The sequence below is a fragment of the Diadema antillarum genome, unplaced genomic scaffold (genome assembly GCF_040938485.1).
Source record: "Diadema antillarum isolate AM-2024a unplaced genomic scaffold, OU_Dant_1.0 seq00000358_RagTag, whole genome shotgun sequence".
Lineage (NCBI taxonomy): Eukaryota > Metazoa > Echinodermata > Echinoidea > Diadematoida > Diadematidae > Diadema > Diadema antillarum.
Window position 1 is genome coordinate 679,504 of NW_027271364.1, and position 23,759 is coordinate 703,262.

The 23,759-nt window shown below is 39.8% G+C and overlaps 1 pseudogene; it reads left to right on the top strand.

Moving 5' to 3' along the window:
* Window positions 1-1,682: 1,682 nt before the first annotated feature.
* Window positions 1,683-23,759, top strand: part of LOC139731142 (ATP-binding cassette sub-family C member 9-like) — a 46,085-nt pseudogene continuing 24,008 nt past the window's right edge.

The window sequence follows — 23,759 nt, forward strand, 5'->3', positions numbered from 1 at the left end:
CCGTCGCCCGTCGGCTATTTCAACGGGAAAATGAATAAAATATCATTATCCTATTTTCAACTGAAAATGGAACACAGGACAATGGATTTGCTCTGAAATCCTGTTTTCCGTGTTTAATTATGAGGAAATGTGGAAAAATGACTCAAAATCCTATTTTCTTAATATTTCCAAAAATAGGAAATGGAAAAGAGGATATCGGTTCGATATTTGTTTTTCCATTTTCCATTTGCAACGAGCAACAGGATATTGAAGACCACCCCCAACGGCCACTTTATTTCGACACGTAAATCAGTGGTAGCCACAGCGGTCACAGAACTGTGTAGAGTTCTGTGGTAGCGGTTCGCTATTATTCATCGTCTAGAAGAAGGAGACTATATACCTTGGCTACGCTACGCACCTCATGTACGTACACACCGGTCATGTCAATTTACTATCCCGCATGAAGCGGACATTGTGCGAGTGATGTAATGTTGATGCTCTTTCGCCAGTTTTTTATCCCAGTCATTGTGGAAAGGAAAATGAGCTGGTGTTCTTTTCGGTTAACAAATCCAGTCAGGACTTGATGTGCCTTGCCTTTTTCGTCCGACCTGACCCAAAAACTGCATCCGTCGTTTCCTGCATGACGACCGAAAGCAGCGCTCGTTCCGCCGATACCATCTCTGACACTTCTGCGTTTGATTTTCTTTCTAATCAGTCCACGTGTTCTCTTTTTTGTCATACTATGACGAGCTACAGCGTGACGTCGTAAATGAAACACCATGGCTCGTCATTTTTTCTTTTTGAATCGGTTGAACGCTGAAACGCTGATAGGTGTAAAGAAATCCCAAATAACCTGCTGTCCTGATTATATATAATATTCAAATCGCTTACCCATGTGCGACCCTACTAGTCGGCAAACAGGCAAAGACAAAATACAATGTGCGGTTTTAAGTGGAACGCACGTGGGGGTCGACGATCTTTTTTTTTAATTGTAAAGTTAACAGCATTTATCATTCATTGATGGTGAATTCTGTAATCTGATTGGTCAATCAACCACGCAAAATAGCTCATATTACGCGAATGATATCATTGCCCACGTTTTACTTCGTGTTTCGCCATTCATATTCATATTGGTGTGGTCTTATACGTACACGTATACATATGCGTTGATCAATGTGAGCACAACTAAAACGGTTCAAGCTGGTTATTTAAACGTCGAAGATTCGTCGGAAATTGGCAAATACAAAATATTCATCTAGGATCTTGATCTGGATGTAGAGTGTCTCGTCTTCACGCTAAATGATAAAATCGTTGCCCCCTCCTGCCTCGTGGAATATAGTTCCAGACCATAGATGTTTCCTGTATAGGTGGTTTTCGTAACATATTCAAATTTTATGCATAGACCTGCCTTTTAAACAAAAATCATTCTTGACAACATGAAAGCTTGTCCGAGGCTTGTCAAACATAGCAACAAGTAATACATGTATATGCAAACTGGATTCCAGCAATTGAATTTCATTTAAGAAGTGCAGGTCAATGGAATAACTCATCTGTATGTTCCCGAAAATGACACATCCATAAATTTGAATACATTATGAAAACGGTCTATCACGTGAACAATCAGAGGTAACTAATAGTGTCCGTTTTACATTCTTTTTCAGAATATGAGATAGCGGAAGAAGGAGGAGAGGTGGAATTTGCCCATGGCGTGGTTTTGTGGGGTGAACTCGACGGACGCCAATCTGTCGAGGATTGAGAATGAGTGCGTGATCGACGCCCTCATCTGTGCACCGCCCGTCGTCTTCATCGTCTGTGCCACCCTCATCCTGCTCTGTTGCTGTGCCATTAACAGGCCCGTGCGGAAGATCCTGCTCCGGTACCCTGGACACGTAGTGCGATGGCTAACCAGTCTGGCCATCGTCGCCGTCGGCGTGGCAGCAGTCGGCGAGGGTATTTTGAGTGAGGAATCATACCGGCGAGGTGGGAGCCAGCCGCGGCCCCACCTGTACCTCAGCGGCACCGCACTTCTCATCTCGGGCATAATGTCCATAGGGTACTACCACTGGCTCGAGCTATGGCGCCGGAAGCTAATGGCCTGGCCCCTCCTCGCCTTCTGGATAGCATCATTAGTCACCATGGCCTGTCGTATTCGTCATTTCATCGCCACAGGAATGAACGACTTTCAGATCGCTCGATTCAGCATCACGATTGTGCTTCTCGTCTTGTATAGTATCATGTTCATCACTGAAATATTCTTTCTAACGGTTAGTCACCACTTCATTATCTACTTAGATGTAGTAAATGGTGAGCAATGGCCCACGCTGTTGAACATTTGAACAGTTGAATTATATCCTAATAGTAAGGAAAGTTATAAGAGTTTTCTTTTTTTTTTCTTTGTGGGGGGGGGCGGGAGGGGGGAATACGAAACAATATCTTTCGCAGTTACAGAGGCAAACGCGATTACAAGATGCAAGTCTTGTCAAAAGTAGACCCTATATCTTTTTATTTTTTTTGGGGGGGGGGAGGAAGAAAGTATGGAAATAAGAAATGTATATAGTAGTTATACCGTAAATTGGTTGGTAGCATACCTTGAGTGGTAGAAGAAATGTCTTTTTATTGCAACCAATCGACAAATTGCCCTTCGTCGACGTAAGTACGCATTGATTTCTTCATCGTTTTTGGTAATAGCGATGATAAAGACCATTGGCATACATACACGGATGGGATGTATGCCCGCAATTTTCATCATGGCTATTCCTCAAAACCCTGAACAAATTGGTATGTATTTACGTCTATGAATGAGGATTTGTCAATCACCGGCTAGAGGAAAGAACGAAAAGCAAGAGTCATTAATTGGACAAGATGTTTTACCCGCAATGTTCCTCTCGACCCAGGTGTATAAATGGGTATCGATCAACGCCATACAGGGTAATAATAATGGCAGGGCCCTCTGGTAGAACAGTGGCAACCCTGAAGAGGCTACCCTGGATAAAGAAGACCTTCCATATTAATATTAATGTTTTGAAGAAGTGTCTCATGTGCTGTTGCTTTCTTGAATCATTAATTTATTCAGAGATTGACCTGCTGGTCAACTGGTCAATATTGAACGTCTTGTTTGTTTGTTTGTTTGTTTGTTTGTTTGTTTGTTTGTTTGTTTTTTATCTTTTTTTCTTTGTTTTCACAGAAAACCTACTCCTCCTGCGGCCAAAATATAGACGCTATCCACCCGGATCTGAAGAAGAAAGACATGAATTACCTGGCCAAATGCTCCTCCCTACTATCCGAGGTGGTGTTCTGGTGGGAAAACTGGCTCTTCCGGAAGGGCTTCAAGAAAATTATCGAAGTGGAAGATCTGGGCAGCATTCCGGACGTCCACACATCATCTTACAACCACCGACGTTTTAAAGAAGTCTTCATGAAACAAAAGGTGATTTTTTTTTTAAATCTCAGTGACGCAAGAAAGTTTTTTTTTTCATCAATGGAACAACACATGTTTCGATTAAAGGTCCCGTTTACCTTTGGGACCAGTGATTTCAAAAATGTTCAAGATATCACATTTTGATGCATGTGTGTAGGTCTGTTGCATCACAAAACACCCTACCATATAAAATTTTCTCAATAAAGCCTAAAATATGAGGTGGTATTTTATTATTATATAAGGAGGTAGGGCCCTGTTTTTCTCAATAAACCATAATTGTAGACGGTTTTGTCTGGAATCATTTTTGTTATAACTATTGTTCACATTTTGTGTATTTAACAATACTTAATACGGATTCAAAATTTTCACAGTGGTTCATTCTTTTGTTTCTTTTTTCTTTTTGTTTCATCTGCAATGATGGTAGATTATGCCTTGGTTTTGCGTGGAATAACCTCCATCCATGTTTTGTTGCAGTTGTTATATTCTTGAAGTGTATAAATGAAGGAATATAAGATGTACTCTTTAAATATTTTATTTTTTATGAAATGAGTACTGTGAAATTTTGATATTCCTTTGATAATGATGCTCAAAATAGGAAATAATATTGTACTCTAACTTTTACCTGTATTGCAGTGGCGTATCTAGGGAAAACGGCGCCCGGGGCAAGCGCGAAAATTGCGCCCCTAATTTCTGAAAAAGTGTTCAACCCCAACCCGATCCCGGTAGGGACTTAAAAAAAAAGGTCCGCATGATATGCTTTTTCAAGCACCTAAGAGGGGTCTTTTGAGGGTGATTTAAATGAAATAAATTTTGATAAATTTTGGCGAGCGAGCGCAGCGAGCGAGCCGAAAATTTTTGTATTTCAGCTTACAAAACATGGAATTCATGTAATTTTTTCATATTAAATCTTACAATTCTAAACTAGATATAGTGACGGCCTTATAGATAACGATTTATACCAACAAACTAAGGACTTAAAAATACTCGAAATTAGCATATATGCGCGAGTCAGCCGAAATTTGTATGTTTCTGCGTCATCATTACGTTTTGTTCTAATCTTTTTTTTTTGATAAATTTTGGCGAGCGAGCGTAGCGAGCGAGCCAGCCGAAAACTTGTGTATTTCAGCTTACAAAACATGGAATTCTTGTTGTTTTTTGCTTAGTAAATCTTACAATTCTAATCAAGATATAGTGACGGCTTTAGAGATAACGATTTATACAACAAACTAAGGACTTGAAAAAATACTCTAAATTAGTATGCGCGAGTAAGTCGAAATTTGTTTCTTTCCGCGTCATCATCACGTTTTGTTCTTATCTTCTTGTTTTTTTGATAAATTTTGGCGAGCGAGCGCAGCGAGCGAGCCGAAATTTTTTGTATTTCAGCTGACAAAACATGGAATTCTTGTTTTTTTTTTTGCTTATTAAATCTTACAATTCTAATCAAGATATAGTGACGGCCTTATAGATAACGATTCATGCCAACAAACTGAGGACTTGAAAAATACTTTAAATTTGTATGCGCGAGTAATGAGTCGACATTTGTATATTTCTGCGTCATCATCACGTTTTGTTCTTTTTTTGTTGATTTTTGGCGAGCGAGCGCAGCGAGCGAGCCGAAAATTTTTGTATTTCAGCTTACAAAACATGGAATTCGGAAGTCTTGTGTGAACGCAATAAACATTGTTATTTGTCCGCGTCATCATCATGTTTTGTTTTTATCTTGTTTGATTTGGTTTTCTGCCCCCTTTCCCCCCCCCCCCCCCCCCCCCCTCCTCCCCCGTCCGGGCGAGTTTTTTTTTTTTCCTTTTTCTTCTTCTTTTTTCTTTTTTTTTTCGTTTTTTCGTTTTTTTTTGCGCCCCCAAGGAGTGGCGCCCGGGGCACGTGCCCCCCTTGCCCCCCCCCCCTAGATACGCCACTGCTGTATTGTATTTGGATGTTATCACAGATTGTCATAACAACAAAAAGGACGATTTCATAATGCGTCAGTCAGTGGAGTTACACGGTGCTGTCCCATTGTCTAACGATCAAGTGTTCATTTTCTAAGTGAACGCAGTTAACTAAAATGATTTAAGAGTTCGTGATATACCTCTTTGTCGCTCGATGGATATTTATTCCTTCCCCTGTCATGTATTTTTCCTTTTATCATCATTCAGGAGAAATGTGTCAAGTTTGGCAAACTTCCCAGCATGTTCAAGGTGATGTGGGTGACGTGTGGGCCTTCCATAGCGCTCGCTGGACTGTTGAAGATCATCGGCGACTTGTTGGGATTTATTGGGCCAATGGCCATCAGTGGAATCGTCTTGTTCGTCGCAAACACTTACTACAGGCCAGAGGAAGCAGTTACAGACGTATGCTGACAAACGGCATCTCATATCTCTATGGCCCGAATTCACGAAGGTGGTTTAAACCTGGTTTAAACCTTGACCATGGTATACAAATTTAGACCATGGTCTAAAATAAGCGTGAAATAGGCGTACACGTTCCTTTGATATGCACATCGATATCAAAGCGCGTTTTTTTACTGGACGTCTGTCGGCGTACGAATGCAGTCTGTCAATCGTATTCACGCAGAAGAAATTTGCATAAACCATGGTTTAAATTTGTATCACCTTCGTGAATTCGGGCCATACAATATTGTATGTCTCCTATTTTAGATTTATAAGACTTCGTTAACTTAGTTTTACATACCTTCAGATAGTGTGTACATTAGGTTACAACGCGTAGGCAAATAAGATGAGTTGGTGATGTCATCAATTCACCCACTGTTTTGCGAGCGGAGTATTATAACAGTAATATTTTTTTATTTGTTATCAATCGCCATCGTAAAGTTATATATAAACAACTGCGACCCTTCCACTCGAAGTCTTCAAAACCATGGCTCCTTGAAATCGTGTGAAATTTTGAAATCCCACTTGACGTTTTCTTTGTATGTCCAATTTTAGAGCACTGCTGTTAAGCCTGTTTGACTTTGCAGGATTGTCTCTGCCATTTTTACTTCCTCCTGTAAATATGATGAATTTATCAATTTGTCAGTGCAATAGCTTCCACATTCTTATTTGTGGACACACAAAAAAAAAACCCACACCATTCAATTCAATTCAGTTTAATTCAATATGCATGTCTGCACATTTTAATTTTTAAATATAGCCTATGCATATTCGTAAAATGATTTTTATCCATTTATTTTCCAGGTGGTTTTCCCGCATTTTGTTACTGTCAAGGAGTTCTTCTCCAACGGCTATGTGTTAGTCAGTGTGGTTCTGATTACGTCATTGATACGTCACACCTGTGATCAGTTCTACCAGTACTTGGTCGCGATAGAAGGGCTTCACGCTCGTGCTGCCATCCAGGTTAGAATAGATAACTACTGAATATTGTCTATACCCGACGACATTAAATACCACGACTGTTTTAAGACCTTATCTCGAAAGCTCGCAAAGAATTGAAATAGCAGTGCAATACAATGTAACAAGCTACAGATGAATACTCGAAGTACTAACAGTAAGTATTTGTTTCATTCATGGAACTTCGTGTAATTAATAATGATGTAGATTCTTAGTATAATGTCTATAATAGGTCACTTCGTCTCTGGAAGTACATTCAGGTATTGTCCATTTTTTGTGTGTTCAACAATAGTAAAACATTTGTATGTATCTTTATTTTACTTTATTAGTGGAAAATTGAGCAAAGAAAATGGGATTCCATCGGGAATTATTTTACTTTCGTAACGTAAAATTTGAGTTTCATTTATAGCAAGCTTAATGTTGATTTGATGATTAAAGTTTGATTTACAGCTTCAACACGTTCAAGGGTACTTATTATTTCATGAAGCTCAAGTGACAAGAAATATTAATCACTCGGAAAATCTGAACGTAAATGTTAAAGTTTAAACTGTCGTATCGTGTTGTAATATCAAGACATAGAGTTATTACGCAAAGAGTAGTATGTGTATCTAACTTACATGTTTATGAAAACACATCCAGAAACTCAATATCATAAGTTGTTCATCCTTATAAGTTCAATACCATTTCATCGTTTCCCATAATTTTTTGAAAGAAAAATGTTAAAACAATATATGATTACACAATTGGAAGTGTGAATGCCACTCCACGACATTTGCTATAAAATGGAGTAAAAACAGACACTGAAACAGGCGTATCCGGGCACTTACCCCCTGGGCAACTACCCTCCGGATAACTACCACCCGGATAATTACCCCCCAGGTCTATTCCCCCTTAGGGCAACTACCCCCCGGACAACTACCCTCCTAGGGCAATCACCCTCCAGGGCCATTACCCCCTAGGAAAACTACCACCCGGTCATCTACCCTCCTAGGGCAACTACCCCCAAGGGCAATTACCCCTAGGACATCTACCCCCCGGATAACTACCCCCTGGGTAACTACCCCCTGGATGACTACCCCCCGGATAACTACCCCCCAGATAACTACCACCCGGATAACTACCCCCTGGATAACTACCCCCCGGATAACTACCCCCTGGATAACTACCCCCCGGAGAACTACCCCCCGGATAACTACCCCCCGGATAACTACCCCCAGGATAACTACCCCCAGGATAACTACCACCCGGATAATTACTCCCCGGATAACTACCCCCAGGATAACTACCACCCGGATTACTACCCCCCCCCCCCCCATTAACAATACCCCGAACCCCCTCCCCCCCCCCCCGCCCCCTCCTGATACTTACATACTGGACAACCCTCCCTCCCCGCCCCCCGAAAGTTACCACCCGTCGTATATTTTCCATAAGTTCATAACACCATATCAGAAGATGCACCTTTCCCTTACACTGTCATCACTCTTTTGGCTTGTCATTTATTTTCTACCGTTATAACACATGATAGACGATAAACATAAGAAAAGGAGAGTTGATTTCACTGCAATTCATATTCCCTTAACATTAGCGAGGGACTCTTCGATATAAAGCCATAATTTCTGATAGGATCCGGGCACGGTTTTATGAAAGTTATCAGTCCTGACAAGCTGTCAGTTCCACACAATTACCAATCGTTGTAGGTCGATCAAAGCAGGTCCATGGTAACAAGTCAGTGACTCGAGCTTATCAATCAAGCAGAACCCATGGTTTTATTGAAATTATTAGATACTAACAAGATGTCATAACTGGCAACTTTTATCAAAAGGTGCCCTAATCTGTCATGAGAGTAAAATTACAGCTTGTTTTACATACGAGTAGAATTGTGCTAGTTTTCAAATTAAATGTTCTCGACACTTTAAGAGGAAATCCAGTTCAAATATAAGTTAGTCTCATTAGAAAGAGTAAAATATTACGAGTTTAACGGTATTTTTTTTTTTTTTACAAAACACTCCTAGTTATTAACGAAGTCTTTTGTCCTGCACCCTCTTTTTGAATAGATCTAGGGAGAGTTGTAGTTGACAGAATCCTTTTTACATTATAGGGCTGCTCTGTTTTATCCCGGCCATTTCAAGAGTATTTTTTTTCTCAAAAAATTGAATCCTTCTTGGAATAACATGCTCTTTAATATTTCGTAAGGGGTTTCTAATTATCTCACCCAAAAGATGTTTAAAACCTGAAGTTAGGTCTCGACCAAAACCAGACGATATGAAAAAATGTTGGGTTTTTTTTCAATTCAAATAGCTAATGTGTTCGAAAATAACAAAGAGAGACGTAATTTTCTGGGGGAGAGTTATTGTAAGAGGGGTGATTGTTTGGAGCCTAATTTTAATAAGGAGTAATTGTCAAGGGAGGTAATGTTCTGCAGTGATCATACCAAGGATGTGACAATCTCTTCCCACATCCTTGATATACTAGTTGTTAATATGCCCAATAATGCAGTAGGGCAATTCTGAAATGAGCGTTAACGGTATAACAGTAAAATAGTTACAAAATTGATGAAACAATGCAAAGAAAGCAAATTAAGACAGAGACGAAGTACACAAATAAAGATACAGTGCACTCCCGTTACAACGAACACGGTTATAACGAAATTTCGTTATAACGAAGCAAAACTTCTGGTCCCAAAATTATCGCCATTAAAGTCTATGGTACAAAATTCGCTTATAACGAAGACGGTTATAACAAAATTTTCGTTATCACGAAGTCTTTTCTGAGCGCCACTGACAAAGAAAAACAAAAGAAATGCGCTCCGTTATAACGAAATGCGGATCGCATTCGAAAATGCGTAGCGGAACAAGCATTATTAAAGCGTCTCTGCATGAGCGAACGCATCATTAAATGTTCACTCCGTGTTTCACGCACAGTTTCCGAGGGGAACTTGCGTTGTTGTAATAAAATAATTTGAATTCAGATAAGGTTTGTTTCATTGTTCCGAAGTCCTTTAATACAAAACACACAGATTCTGATACAACTAAATGTCCGTTAGTTCGGAAATGAAAGAGGGTTTGTTATTAAGCACATTTTGGCGTTATTCCAAAGGTTCGTTAATTCGATAATAAAATATGGTCCTTATTCTTATTCTTATACGGTTCGTTAGTCCGTAAATGATAGGAATTCAAAACGTTCGTTAATCGGAACATTACAAAAAGTATCGTTAATCCATGGTGGAAAAAGGAGAGTACACTAACAAAACTTAAGAATTGCAATCTTTATAATCGTCTTAAGATAAATAAATCTTCGAAATAACTAACCTTTCTCATTTTTTTTTTCATTAACAAAATTTCTTCGGAATAACGAACCTTATTTCATTTTCGGATGAAAAAGCCTTCGGAACAACGAACTTTCTGACTAGTGAACCTTTTTCTTTTTTTTTTTTGATTTATAAACCTTCAGAATGACGAACCTCATTTCATTTTCAGATCAACGAACCTTCGGAAAATGAACAATATATTATTTTGATCTAGATTATGAACTTTCGGAATAATGATTCTGCGGAAATGCGAACCTTCACATAAACAAACCATCGGAATCCCGGGAATGGCGAAACTTCGGAATAAGGAGTCTTCGGAGTAACGTACTTTAGTAAGAAAAGAACCTTTGGAATAGCGAACTGTAACCAAATCCTACACCGTCATTTTCTACACATGTGTGACAACACAAACAACTTTATGCTCTTTTTAAAATGTAATATTTAAACGAAATTAAAAAGGTATTCTCCCATTTCACATAGCTTTCCAGCGTATGATGAGGATTCAACAAACAAAATTTTTTTTATGCGTGGTTTCCTTCTTTTCGTTATACATTGCATATTATATTTGTTCGGTTACAACGAAATTTCGTTAAAACGAAAAAAAAAAAAAACTGCCGGTCCTGAGCATTTCGTTTTAACGGGAGTGCACTGCACATGAACACACACGAGATAAATCCCTTGTAATGAGAGAAAGAGGAAAGGTGAGTTATGAATGACAGGAATAGACTACCTTCACAGTGGACAGAGAAAAGCGAGAGGGAAGAGGAAGATGATGGGTCAAAACCAGGGCACGTGAGGCATGAGATATAAGCTCCTCAAAATAAAGAAGTGTTACATGGAGTTGTGGTAAACGATAGACAATTGTGGTTAAAAAAATATTGCAAAAAGTTTAACTCATTCTGAAGTGTAACATTTCTTCAAAATGTCTTTAGTTCAATGGTAAAGGCATTCAAACTTAAAACTTCTTTTATACTATACTATCAAGAGAAATCCGAAATTTCGGAACAGTAAAAGAAAATACAGATTTAGCGAAAATAGTTTGGTTAAAGGCATTGACATTTACTGGATTACCGGGTAGGATATGAAGGGACAGCTTCGTTTTTTATGAACATAGAGTCAAAATACAGAGGGAGAAATTAAGCTTTTACATAAATTGTCCTAAGTGCAAACGATACAAATCGTAAATCTTTAAGATGTTGTTTTCATAAAATGATGTATCAGTATGGCATCTCCGTGATTCCTGGCAAATAATACAAAGAACTTCGTTTCCTGTAGTAATGATATTCTTTTTATTAAAGGTAAGATGGGGGGGGGGGGGGGGGCAATGACCCGGGAGGTAGTTACCCAGGGGGTAATTGGCGTGGTGCACTGTCCTGGGGTAATTTTCGTCTTGATAGTTATAGGGGAGGGGGAGTTGTAGGCTTGCTTATCCGGGGTAATCATCCTCGGGAAGTTATCGGAGGGTGTAGTTATCGGGTGGAAGTTATCTGGGGTCTAGTTATCGGAGGAGGGGGTAATTAACCTGGGGATAATTATCCTGGTGGTAATTATCGGGGGGGGGGGTAGTTATCCGGAGGGTAATTATCCCGGGGGGGGGAGGGGGTGATTATCCGGGGGGTAATTATCCGGGGGGTAATTATCCGAGGGGTAATTATCCGGGGGGTAGTTATCCGGGGGGTAGTTATCCGGGGGGTAGTTATCCTGGGGGTAGTTACCCAGGGGGTAGTTCTCCGGGGGATAGTTACCCAGGGGGTAGTTCTCCGGGGGGTAGTTATCCAGGGGGTAGTTCTCCGGGGGGTAGTTATCCAGGGGGTAGTTATCCGGGTGGTAGTTATCCAGGGGGTAGTTATCCGAGGGGGTAGTTATCCAGGGGTAGTTATCCGAGGGGTAGTTATCCAGGGGGTAGTTTTCCTAAGGGGGAATTGCCCTGGGGGGTGATTGCCCTTGGAGGGTAGTTGTCCGGGGGGTAGTTGTCCTAGGGGGTAATTACCCTGGAGGGTAATTGCCCTTGGAGGGTAGTTGTCCGGGGGGTAGTTGCCCTAGGGGGGAATTGTCCTGGGGGGTAATTATCCGGGTGATAGTTATCCGGAGGGTGGTTTTCCAGGGGGTACTGTTCCTAGAACCATTATAGTGACAAAACAATAGATGTGAATGACTTATCTTGTCCATTTTGAATACATAAGTTAAACGAGGAAATTAAGTGAAAATTTGTGTGCCAGCGAAAGGAAAGCTCGTGCGGCCATAACATCACTAACAACTATTACTTCCGTTTGCCCTTTGACCCATATTATTGTTCACAGAACACAAGAAAACAGCAGAGTTATTTGATATTTTTTCCATCATCTCATCTTAACGAAAATTGAACGACTGTGTTTGATTGATATTATTGTTCGCAGAACACAAGAAAACAGTAGAGTTATAGATTGAAATCACTCCATTTTAAAATTTAACTTAAACAAGGTATGGATTTGTGCTTTCACATTATTGTATCACGCAGCATACATCCCTGCTGCGAAATACTATTGAAATAAGCACACATTGTATAAAGGTGACGTACAGTTCATAATCTACTAACCCTCCGTCGCTCAATCTTCTTCGTATTCTTTAGGCCATGGTATACGAGAAGTCGATGCGCCTGTCGACGTTCGCGATGTCGGGCGGAATGATGACCATGGGGCAGATCACCAACCACATGTCGGTCGACGCCAACAACGTCATGATGTTCTTTACCATGTGCAATGAGATCTGGGCCGTGCCTTTGAAGGTCAGCTCAATTACGTGTTCGACCACGGTATATTCTCACATTGCCAGAGAAACTATCTGACTTGACACTTCACTCCTTCACCATTCGATATCTCACGGGGTTCACCTCGTTGATAACCTTGACCTTTCCAAGTAATCTGAAGAAAAGTAGCAGAAAATTATTAAGAAATATAAGACACATAGTTAGGTAGTCTCAATTAAGCTTAATTGAAATTAATTGAAGTGACTATAAGAGTAATATGAATGAATACAAGTCAACATGCATTTGTATTGCATAGATAACCACCCAGCTCAAAACCAACAAAAAGTAGGCCAAAATTGACTTCCACATTTCTACATAGTTCGAAAGAACAAACTCTATTAAAGCTTTAAAAGGATATATGACTTGTTAAAATTGGACCCTCCCAAATAATTCAAAAAAGTGATTGAAATAAGAGAGAGAGTTCGGAGGTGTAGTTTCAGGGGAGGGGAGAGAAAAAACGATTTAGAGATTTGGGTCAGTCACTTTTTTTTCTTTTGTACGCTTCAGGATTATCACCTTCTCTGTATGTGTTTGTATTTTGTGCATTTTAGATTGTAATCACGCTGATATTATTACACACTCAACTGGGAGCCCCGGCACTCATTGCCGCCTGTTTATTTCTCGTCACCGTGCCACTGCAGCTCAAGATTGGGGTCACCGTAGCGGGATACATCAAGATGGTTCTGGTGAGAATAATAGCTGCAGTCATCTGAAGGGGTTTGTTTATTCATTTTCCATCTGAGAAGATGGTTGGATAGCCCATTTTCAGCTATACGTTAAGCTGGTCTTCCATGGGGTCCAGTTGGACGTGATGTAGGACCACTTCACCGGGTTAAACACCCTGCTCTTCGCGATGAAGGAATGAAGCGGGATGTTTTACGTGCATGAGTTGTGACTCTCTCATACACGGGATCTCTATTTTATGTGCTATCCGCGGGACAGAGTGTTTTGCCTCTTGCTAGGGGGGACGGCATGCTTACACACAACATTGCTCAGTCCAGCCTTGGGTTCGAACCCGGGCCGCGTGATCGTGAGGCAGACGCGCTACCGACTGAGCCAACTCACCGCCGGTGGGGGAGGGGCAGTAAAAGGAGGGAAGGAGGAGAGGGGGGTGTTGAGTGGGGCAGGGGAGGGGTACCTCTCATGTTTGAAAGTTTGCGTGGATTGGTATACACACAAACACTGAACAGGTGTCGCACTTCTTATAATTTATTTGCAAAAACAAATTAGCCAAAGTTAATGCAATACAGCACAAAATGTGAATGATGATGTGAGAACATGGGGTCCATTTTTTGCTCATCAGTAATTTGTTTATCTGTAACATTATGCATTCACCCCATAAAGTGACAAAGGTAATAAAAAATAATAAAAACAAAGGTAAATAAGCTAAGGAGTCAGAGTCATATTCCATCAAGGAAACTCGGCCCATCTTAATCACTGAGATGGAATTCTATGATTAGATATGAAGATTAGCTTAGATAGTGATCACCCTGTAATCATTATTACAGATTGATTATACTGCGCATTGAGTCATGACTTCATATGGAAGTTTTCAGAAAATGGAAAATATACTGTCCAGGAAATGCGTAAGGCACCTGAGCAACAGAAAACTTGAAGTTAGCATTAAGAGAAAAATAAACTGACGTAATTATTTCATGTTATGTATTTTAAGCACAATAATAATTTTGTAAGCATACACACAAAAAGCTAGCTTCTAGCTAGCTAGCTAGATATAGATAGATAGATAGATAGATAGATAGATAGATGGATAGGTGGATAGGTGGATAGATAGGTAGGTGGATAGATAGATGGATAGATAGATAGATACACTATGTAGATAGATAGATAGGTAGACAGATAGATAGATAGATAGATAGATAGATAGATAGATTAAATTGGTAAAGACAGATGTGCCTGAGTGTGTATCATCGGGTGGTCCCAGCTTTGGTGTATAATCAATGATTACTTTATATCATTGATTATCATTGTAGTTGCTATAAAATCCTTTTTGTATGTCCTCGCAGAAATGTGCTGACACTAGACTGAAACTTTCAAACGAGATGTTACAAGGAATCAAACTCCTGAAGCTCTACGGCTGGGAGAAGGTCTTCTACGAAACAATCAAGCAGGCTAGGGAGAAAGAGTTGGCCGTTCTATGGAAACAATACGTCATAGTGTCCTGCAATTGTGAGTAATACATAATCCCACACCAAAGAAGATTATATATATATATATATATATGTTGCGAATTCACGTATTGGCTCCAATTTAACGAAGAATAAACCGGTAATGCAATATTTCGCCAATATAGAGTTTATTTGAGCAACTCAAATTTTCCGCGTCGAGACTCCTGAAGAAGGTGGATGGAAGCCACCGAAAATTTGAGTTGCTCAATAAACTCTATATTGGCGAAATATTGCATTACCGGTTTATTCTATATCTCATATATATATATATATATATATATATATATATATATATATATTAGCTATACACATGTATATATATGTATATAGATATATATATGAATACATTATATATATTATTCTTCAACATAGAAGCATACAATCAGTATGTACTATACAGCATAACCTTACCTGTCGCTTCGTTATGTGCAATAGTGAGTTTTAGATCAGCTAAAGACGATGCTATTAAGCAGTAGTTTCCATTGTCCAACCCGGGAGGCTGCGTCGTGTCTTAACTTTCAAGCTCGCTATTGTTGCACTGAGCAAACCGGATTATTATGTCACATAGAATAGGAGATAATGTCGAAGGCTGAGTGAATTTAAGGACCAAGACGGAATAATACCATTTTACGGGTGGCATAATAGACATCCGTGATCTAGTTCTCTCCCGCCCTGAATGATAACATTTCTGTGGTCATTATTTTTGCGTGCCCAGTGTGGTGCCGAGATTCTTGCAGACATCATACAGAGGGGCGGAATTAATTACAAGCTAGTCATGATAGTGTATCTTACTGTAGCAGGAAGGTGATACTGCTCTGCCTCGACATCTATGTTTTTGTAGTATCTACACCAGTATTCGTCTGTAGTTTGTAGTAAAGATGAAACGCAATGACTGCTGAATTTATCCAACAGTTGATTATGATAAAGACGTTGATTTTTTTTGACAACTGATTTATGCATTATAACTTTGTAAAGTTAGAAATTTTCGTTATGAACATGATGAATTATCCTTCTGTGTTTCTATATTTCCTTTGTATCATTTCTCCAGTCATGCTCAATGCTGCCACTCCGCTAGTCGTCACAGTAGTGGTAAGTGTAAAGGAGGCTGTTCTCTAACAGTGTTTTGGAGGATTAATAGTAATGGCTGAATGATTTTGTGAACCACAATATTGTCCATATTTTCAAAAAGTGGGATTTTACCAGGCATGATTATGTTTTATTCACAGGTGTATATTTGGCATAGTAAAGCAGTAGTTGATTATACAAACATAATAAATATCAAATGATTATGACATGAGAACCACGCAATCATGTGAGTAATTTCTATCGCTTTGACTGACAGGTTTACAAACATACTATTGTTTATGGTTTCTCTTATAATGCTCATGGGATGTGTAAGAACACCTCGCCCTTGATAGTGATTTGAAAAGATTTACATTACAGACAATGACAGATAATGAATGTGTTGATATATCACGTGCCTTCACTATAAGCCACTTTGTATCGATTCATCCAGTGCAAGCTGTGCTGTTGTCTTTTCTTTTTTCGTAATGAATATGGCTCCCAGTTTTGAAAAGGAAATAAAGTTTAATAAATCAATATGCCTTTGCTCATAATGATATATCAAATCCTTTCTTGTGATATACGCTCTGGCTGTAGGCATTTTGCTCCTACACCGCCATTACGAAGGAGCCACTCACCCCGGACATCGCTTTCTCAACCTTGGCGCTCTTCAACCAAATTACTGCCCCGCTCTTCCTTCTTCCCTTCGTCGTCAACCTGTTCGTCAACTGCATCGTGAGCTGCAAGCGATTATCGGCATACTTCGCTGCCCCGGAGATCGAAGGCAGTAACCAGTACGACGATGACAACGGGGCCAAAAGGCAGAACGGGCTAGGGTCGGACTATGGGGGGAGTTTCACCGAAAGCAATCAGAATGACAAAAATGTGAGAATTTCATTGTTCTGACCAACCTGAAGCCTCCCCTTCACGTTGAATTCCAACTTCTTTAGAGTTTAAATCCACTTGCACAGAATTTTACTTCGTGTTGTGTTACGCTATAAGCTCAAGATGCACTGCATGTTTTACTTTTACGTGGAATGCACGTGGATGCTGACGGAAAACTTGCACCTTTAAGGAAGGATATGACCTTTTTGCTTCATTGGCAACTGATGTGTAGTCTGAATTATGTAAATAATGCTGTGTCCCAACAACTATACACTGAATGTGAAAAACAAATGTGAAAAGATGAGTGTAATTGAAAGTGATTTTGAAAGGTTGTAGACACAAATCGATTTGCGCCTAATACCAATCGTCTCTTCGATGTATTCAGCGTATGAATTTGTGACGCTACAGTTTAATTTATGTGCGACGAGAAATATGAAATAAACGATAACTACAATGGACCTATCATGCAGAAGGTTTGCTGATGTAGATGTTCTTGAGGTGTGCGTCACTTCTGTTAAGTTCGTTTGCAGTGAGACATTATTTCGACCATAATTATGACAGTGGTAAACCGTTCACAGGGTACGGGCGTCAGGTATCGGCAGCCTGGGAAGAAACAGTTCATCATCGATAACTACGCAGGGGACGACGACCGTGAACCTCTGCTGGGGAGCACGGATGGGAGTTTCTACGGGTCTGTTGAATCGAAGACCGACATGAACACGTCCTTTACCGAAGTGATCCCCGATGACGTGGCAGTCAGGGTGAGTTATTCTGCGGTCATCAAATATAGCATAGTTACAATTAGTTTGTTTGTTTGTTTGTTCGTTTGTTCATTTCCCATCTGAGAAGATGGCTGGATGGCCCATATTCAGCTACGTTAAGCTGGTCTTCCATGGGGTCCAGTTGGATTTAAGGTGGGACCACTTCACCGGATTAAACACCCTGCTCTTTACGATGAATGAATGAAGCGGGATCTTTTACGTGCATGAGCTGTTACTCTCTCATACACGGGACCTCCATTTCATGTCCTATCCGAGGGACAGAGTGTTTTGCCTCTTGCTAGAGGGGACGGTATGCTTACACACAACATTGCTCTGTCCAGACTCGGGTTCGAACCCGGGCCGCGTGATCGTGAGCAGACTGCGCGATGCGCAGAGAAGACAACGAAGGCTACGTTACTTAGCAACACCTACGCACTTTACTCTTGATGACCGCTCATACTTCGGTAATCTTCGTATCAATGCTAACGGTGATCGGCAGTATCATCAACAGCGCCCTCTACACTACCGGGACTATGCCCCTTTAATTACGTTTTTCTCGTTATCTTAGTGTGACGATACATAAAGCATTATCGTGATAGCTGTCATCACTCTTTGCAATGTCGTTTATTTCATCAATGCCGGTCAACAATATCCACCTCCATAAACTTACGGTCAAAGTGAAGACTCATATCACAAGCAGAATAAAAAGTGACATATAACACGATTTAGTCGATCACATTTTCCCAAAAGTGTATATAATTTTTCTTACTTTTTTACTGAAAGGTCCTAGCTTACGTACGGCTATGTATTCGAAGTGTATAGTATGTGCATTCCTGTCGTATTCTTCATGGCCTTTTCGAAAGTTGGATAATCTCATCAAACTACGTATGTCGCGTATGAGTTTGTATATATGTGTGTGTATAATTCATGTGGACGAGCAAGAGGTACATGGAGGGGGGGGGTCCATCTTCAATGTTGCACTTTATTTAGTCAGGCACTGCGTGGGGGTATTGACATTGTGGGAGTATTTGTCTATGGGAGAGAAGAACGGGGTACTCTCACAAGTGCCTAGTGCTACAAGGCGTAGTTTGTGTTTGTATATGTGTGTGTGCCGTAGTGATGTCATCTCGAATGATTAGATTCAGATTATCGTCTGTTGTATTTTAGATAACTGACGGGAACTTCACGTGGGACCCCGCCTCTACCTCGCAAACCCTGCATGACATCAATGTGGACATACCAGCTGGTGGGTGGCGAAGCATGATAATCATAATTATTATGAAACCCTTGTAATCAGATGGATTGTTCTTCAAATGGGTAACATAATTATGAAAGAGCAATATTATGATATAGTGCTCACATATCATCGGCAAGCGGTGCATTTTCGCAATCTGTTGGGTCTTGTACGAAGCGATATAGTTAGGTTTTTAATCGTCTATCTTGAATGTATATTGCATTATAGACGGTAATATTTATATAGGACAAAGTATCATACATTGTGCTATCAAGAAAGATGTATTTGCAGCTATTTTCGTGATTTATCTCATCATATCCCACAGACCGAGGAAAATAGGGGATTTATCGAGGCCTTGTGAGTCTCACCAGATTTCCTACTGTCATTTCAAAGAGAAATGTATCACACTTCTATTCCACATTACTGAAAGTGTATGGTTCTCTGAGTGAAAAGCAAACAAAAACAAAACAAAACCTAGACGGCAACATAGTGTATGCTAGCGTGAATGTGAAGAGAATGACCAAAAAAAAAGTTATTGTAATTGCAATGTATAGCCAGTGTTTGGCTAGGCGGGGGCAAAGTGCGTCCCCAATACACTCATTCCATAGACACGTACAACTGTTTGCCATTGTGCTGACATGCTTGACTGAACATGTTGTGTATGACTTCTTGAAGTAATGAGACCATAGGGAATCTTTCTAACTGTTCATCGTCAATGTTTCAGTGTGTGTTCTGGAAAAGCTGCTTAGGGATTTCAGTGCACAGAAACAAAACAAAATAAAAAAAACAAAAGAAAAGAAAACCTCAGCAGCTGTTTGAATTCTATTCATTCCATCAGAAGGTAAATTATCCTTAACATTGCACATAGGGGTCGTGTTTTCTGTATCCAGCGAGGCGCTGACATAAACTTTGCTGTCGAGAGGGGAGTTACATTCTGGTGTAAATACGTTAAACCAGTTGCCTGTCTGCTTTGCGTGGGTTCAGAACTAGACTGTAAAAGACGATTGAATCAGCTCCGCTGAGGGCGCTATACTGGTCGACACCAGTGATACACTTTAGCGGGAATATTGCATAGGGCTCACACAGGTAAATAATTCCCCAAAGAGACGTGTGTTAAAATTCAAAATTCAAAAAATTCAGTTAAATAGCTGGGAAAATGAGTTATTTCATCTTCACTAACCTGGATAAGTGAGCTATACCCTTTCATCCATCAAATTTCCAAGGCGGGTTCTTCAGCTCAAACTCTGTCAAAGGGTCGTCAAAGCCAGACTACGAGTTCTTTTCGCTAAAAAAAAAAATCACCTATTTTCATCACATGCACCCAATGAAATATTGTCCCTTCAAATTCCATGAGAAAAGCTTTCATCGTCAAACCAAAATGCAATTTGTAGAGGAATTCATACTCAGTATCTGCAGCTATTCAGTTTTATGCCAAACTACATTATTGATTTTTGATTTTTTTTTTCTTCATTTATTTTGGTTTCTTTGGTACAAATTTGTGAAGGGGTCTGGGACATTCCATTTTATTTACAGGTGTGAGCCCTATAATTCAGTTGCGGTTGTCCATCTTACCACCCCTGATATCGCATGTATCAATTTTTTCTATTTTCACAGGCAAGTTGACTATGATTGTCGGCGCCGTAGGGAGCGGGAAATCGTCCCTGATCCAAGCAATTCTAGGAGAGATGACAACCATTACAGGAAGTGTACAGCTGAATAAGTAAGAAGAATTATATGACAGTTTTATCCTATCAGATGGGATAAGGGACTGTTTGATTGCATTCTGTTTGGTTGGGTTATGAGTTATTGATATATTTATGTTTTGATGGATGTGCGTATTTAGTCTGTTCAAACCTCGGTGAGAAATGCATTGATTATTATTGTGACTGTAAGAGACTTTCTCCACAATACTGTAAGCAGATTATATTTTTTTCGAAAGAACAGTGTCATAAAGAATTCTTGAGTTACGTTGAGAAGCATCCATAATGCAGATAGAATACAGATCTGAGAATATTCTTTATATTAGGAATGATCTGAGATTTTATGCTATTGTCAATGTGCCTTATATCGACGGAAACGTTTTCACAGCCATAATCCTCTACCTTATGTGTATCGTGTAGGAATCATCACACCGTAGCATTTGCTGCGCAGAAGGCATGGCTGGTAAATTCGTCGCTCCGAGAAAACATCATCTTCGGGCAACCTTTTCGTGAATCTAGGTAAGTTTCTCTCCTCGCCTGTTCAACCATAATATACTAAGATCGAGAAAAATCTAAGAATCTCCTCAAAATCCCATTTACTGCACGTCATATTCTCTTCAGCAAGTGACGGCAATGTAATCATGACATTCGACAAATTGCAGCTCTACTTATTGTTAGCAGTAACACACAGTCAAACCCTTTTTTTGCACTGGATTATGGTAAGAGTTGGTGTCTCAAAACCGACAATGCTGACCAGACACAGAAGCACTTAAATATATTATGTATATAGGTCTGGAACATTTTACTAAAACGTGAATTGTGTTGATTTTATTTTCTGAGCTTTTTAAGAGGTCATCGTTCGCACCGACCAATCTAACATAATCAAATGACGTAACTATTACTATTGCATGTTTATTTTTCTGACCGTTAAATGATACAACAGGTATCAGAAGGTCTTAGATGCTTGTGCGTTGAAATCTGACATTGATATGCTACCCGCTGGTGATGAAACAGAAATAGGAGAAAAGGGCATCAACCTCAGCGGGGGACAAAAACAACGTGTCAGTGTTGCGAGGGCGCTGTATTCTAACAGAGATATCATCTTACTGGTAAGAACCAATTGCTGTCTGATTTTCGGTATTATGTCGTTCGTGTCGTTTGCCAATTTTCCTAAGCCACCATGATTTTGATTTAATGTTGTTTGTGATGTCTACCGACTACTCTGTGACGTATGACGTTCGACATGATTTATGAAATAAAGACATCGATTTTTTTTGATTTTTTTTTTCTGTAATGAAATGATATCAATTAACATTATGAAAGAAAATGGGATTCCATCGCGATTCAACCTACATCCGGTTTGCTAGACCGGTATGTACTTTTACCCACTGAGTTATGAAAAGCCGAAGTACAGTTTTCGTCCCCGATCATTGCTCGTGTACGGTAGTCAAAAGCTGTTGTAAACCTGGATCCGAAGGATAGAAATCAACTTTAGGATCGATGCGAGGGATCACTGAAGGGATGCAATCTTTTCTTCTTCTTTTTTTTTTTGTATATGTAATACATACCAGCAAATAGGGATACTGAGAGGAAATACATATATATATATATATATATATATATATATATATACATGAAGTATTAATGAAAATAAGTTATTTCCTGCTTTACCATACTAGGACGACCCTCTGTCGGCGTTGGATGTTCATGTCGGAGCGCATCTTTTCCAGACAGGCATCCTCAAAACTCTCAAGAAACGGAAGCAGACCATTGTCTTGGTGACCCATCAACTCCAGTACCTCCCAGAGGCTGATCAGGTGAGACTATAGTCCACGTTTGCCTCGTCCACCGTCTATACATACTACAATGAGCTCCCCTCATCTTAATGGTAATTTTGCCACAAATTGATAGGCCCCATGGTAACAGCAACCCAGTACTACCTCAAGCTTGAATTGTGCTCTGAAATAATGGCCACGACCAATGGAAAACAGTGTCCTATGTTTCATAGTGTGACGGTTTTTTGACGTATTTACACGAAGCACACAAGGACAGAGCAGTATTCAATGCATTGAGGGTTGGTCGTTTCGTGTTTGATTTGGGGCTGTATGATGTAATTGTATACCACCCTGCAAGCCTTCTGCTAAAACGTGGCTCAATGAAATAAATGGTGACAGTGTATTTGATATTCTTTTTTTTTCATTCAGATCATCGTTATGAAGGATGGTCGGATAACGAGTCAGGGCACCCCGGAGGAGGTGGCTGAGTTGGACCCAGTCCTCTGCTCAGACTGGACCCGGGCCGTTCAAGTCATGAGCGGGACAGAGACGGAGTCTGGAGCCGAGTCCGACGGGGTGCTGAGGGAACGAACGGCTCTTAAAAAACAGATTGCTCGCACCGCCTCGACTATCTCTTCAGGCAGTGACGCACAAGGTTTTTTTATCTTTATCATTTGATATGATCGTACAAAAAAAAAAGAACACACACATTTCATTACGATGATATATTAAGAGAAATATATTGTGCCATTTTGAAGGCAAAAGAACCCACTCTACTTCTCTTTTTGAACGGAAGAGGAAGAAAAGAACAAACACACAAATACCGGAAGATGTACTCGGATATCCGAGTAAGGAGTACGTGTCTGACTCCTGATTCTATATACATTTTTCTTATAGTCTTACAGATTAAGAGATTTTATGATCACATTATATTTTTACTCCATTTCTTCTCTTTTTGTTGTTTTGTGGTTTTTCAATTTTTTTGAATGTTATCAGCATATGATATTACTCCTGTTTCTTATTGAAGCGCAAATTTCGCATTGATAGCACCTACTGTGATATTATATTATACACGCCCGCACACACACACACACAGTTATATATTTATACGTATTTATAATCATATGTAATGTTATCGGTCGAAATTTCATGCAGCGAAAAGGCCGTCGGCTCAAATTAGGGGAAATTTCATGTCACGAATTTCAGAGTGAGCAATTATAGGAAACGTTGGAAAACAGCTCGATATAAAAACAGGCACGTGGTTTGTAATAGCTACACTGTTAGAACGCTGTGTAAAATTTCGTTGTTTAAAATATTGTTGTT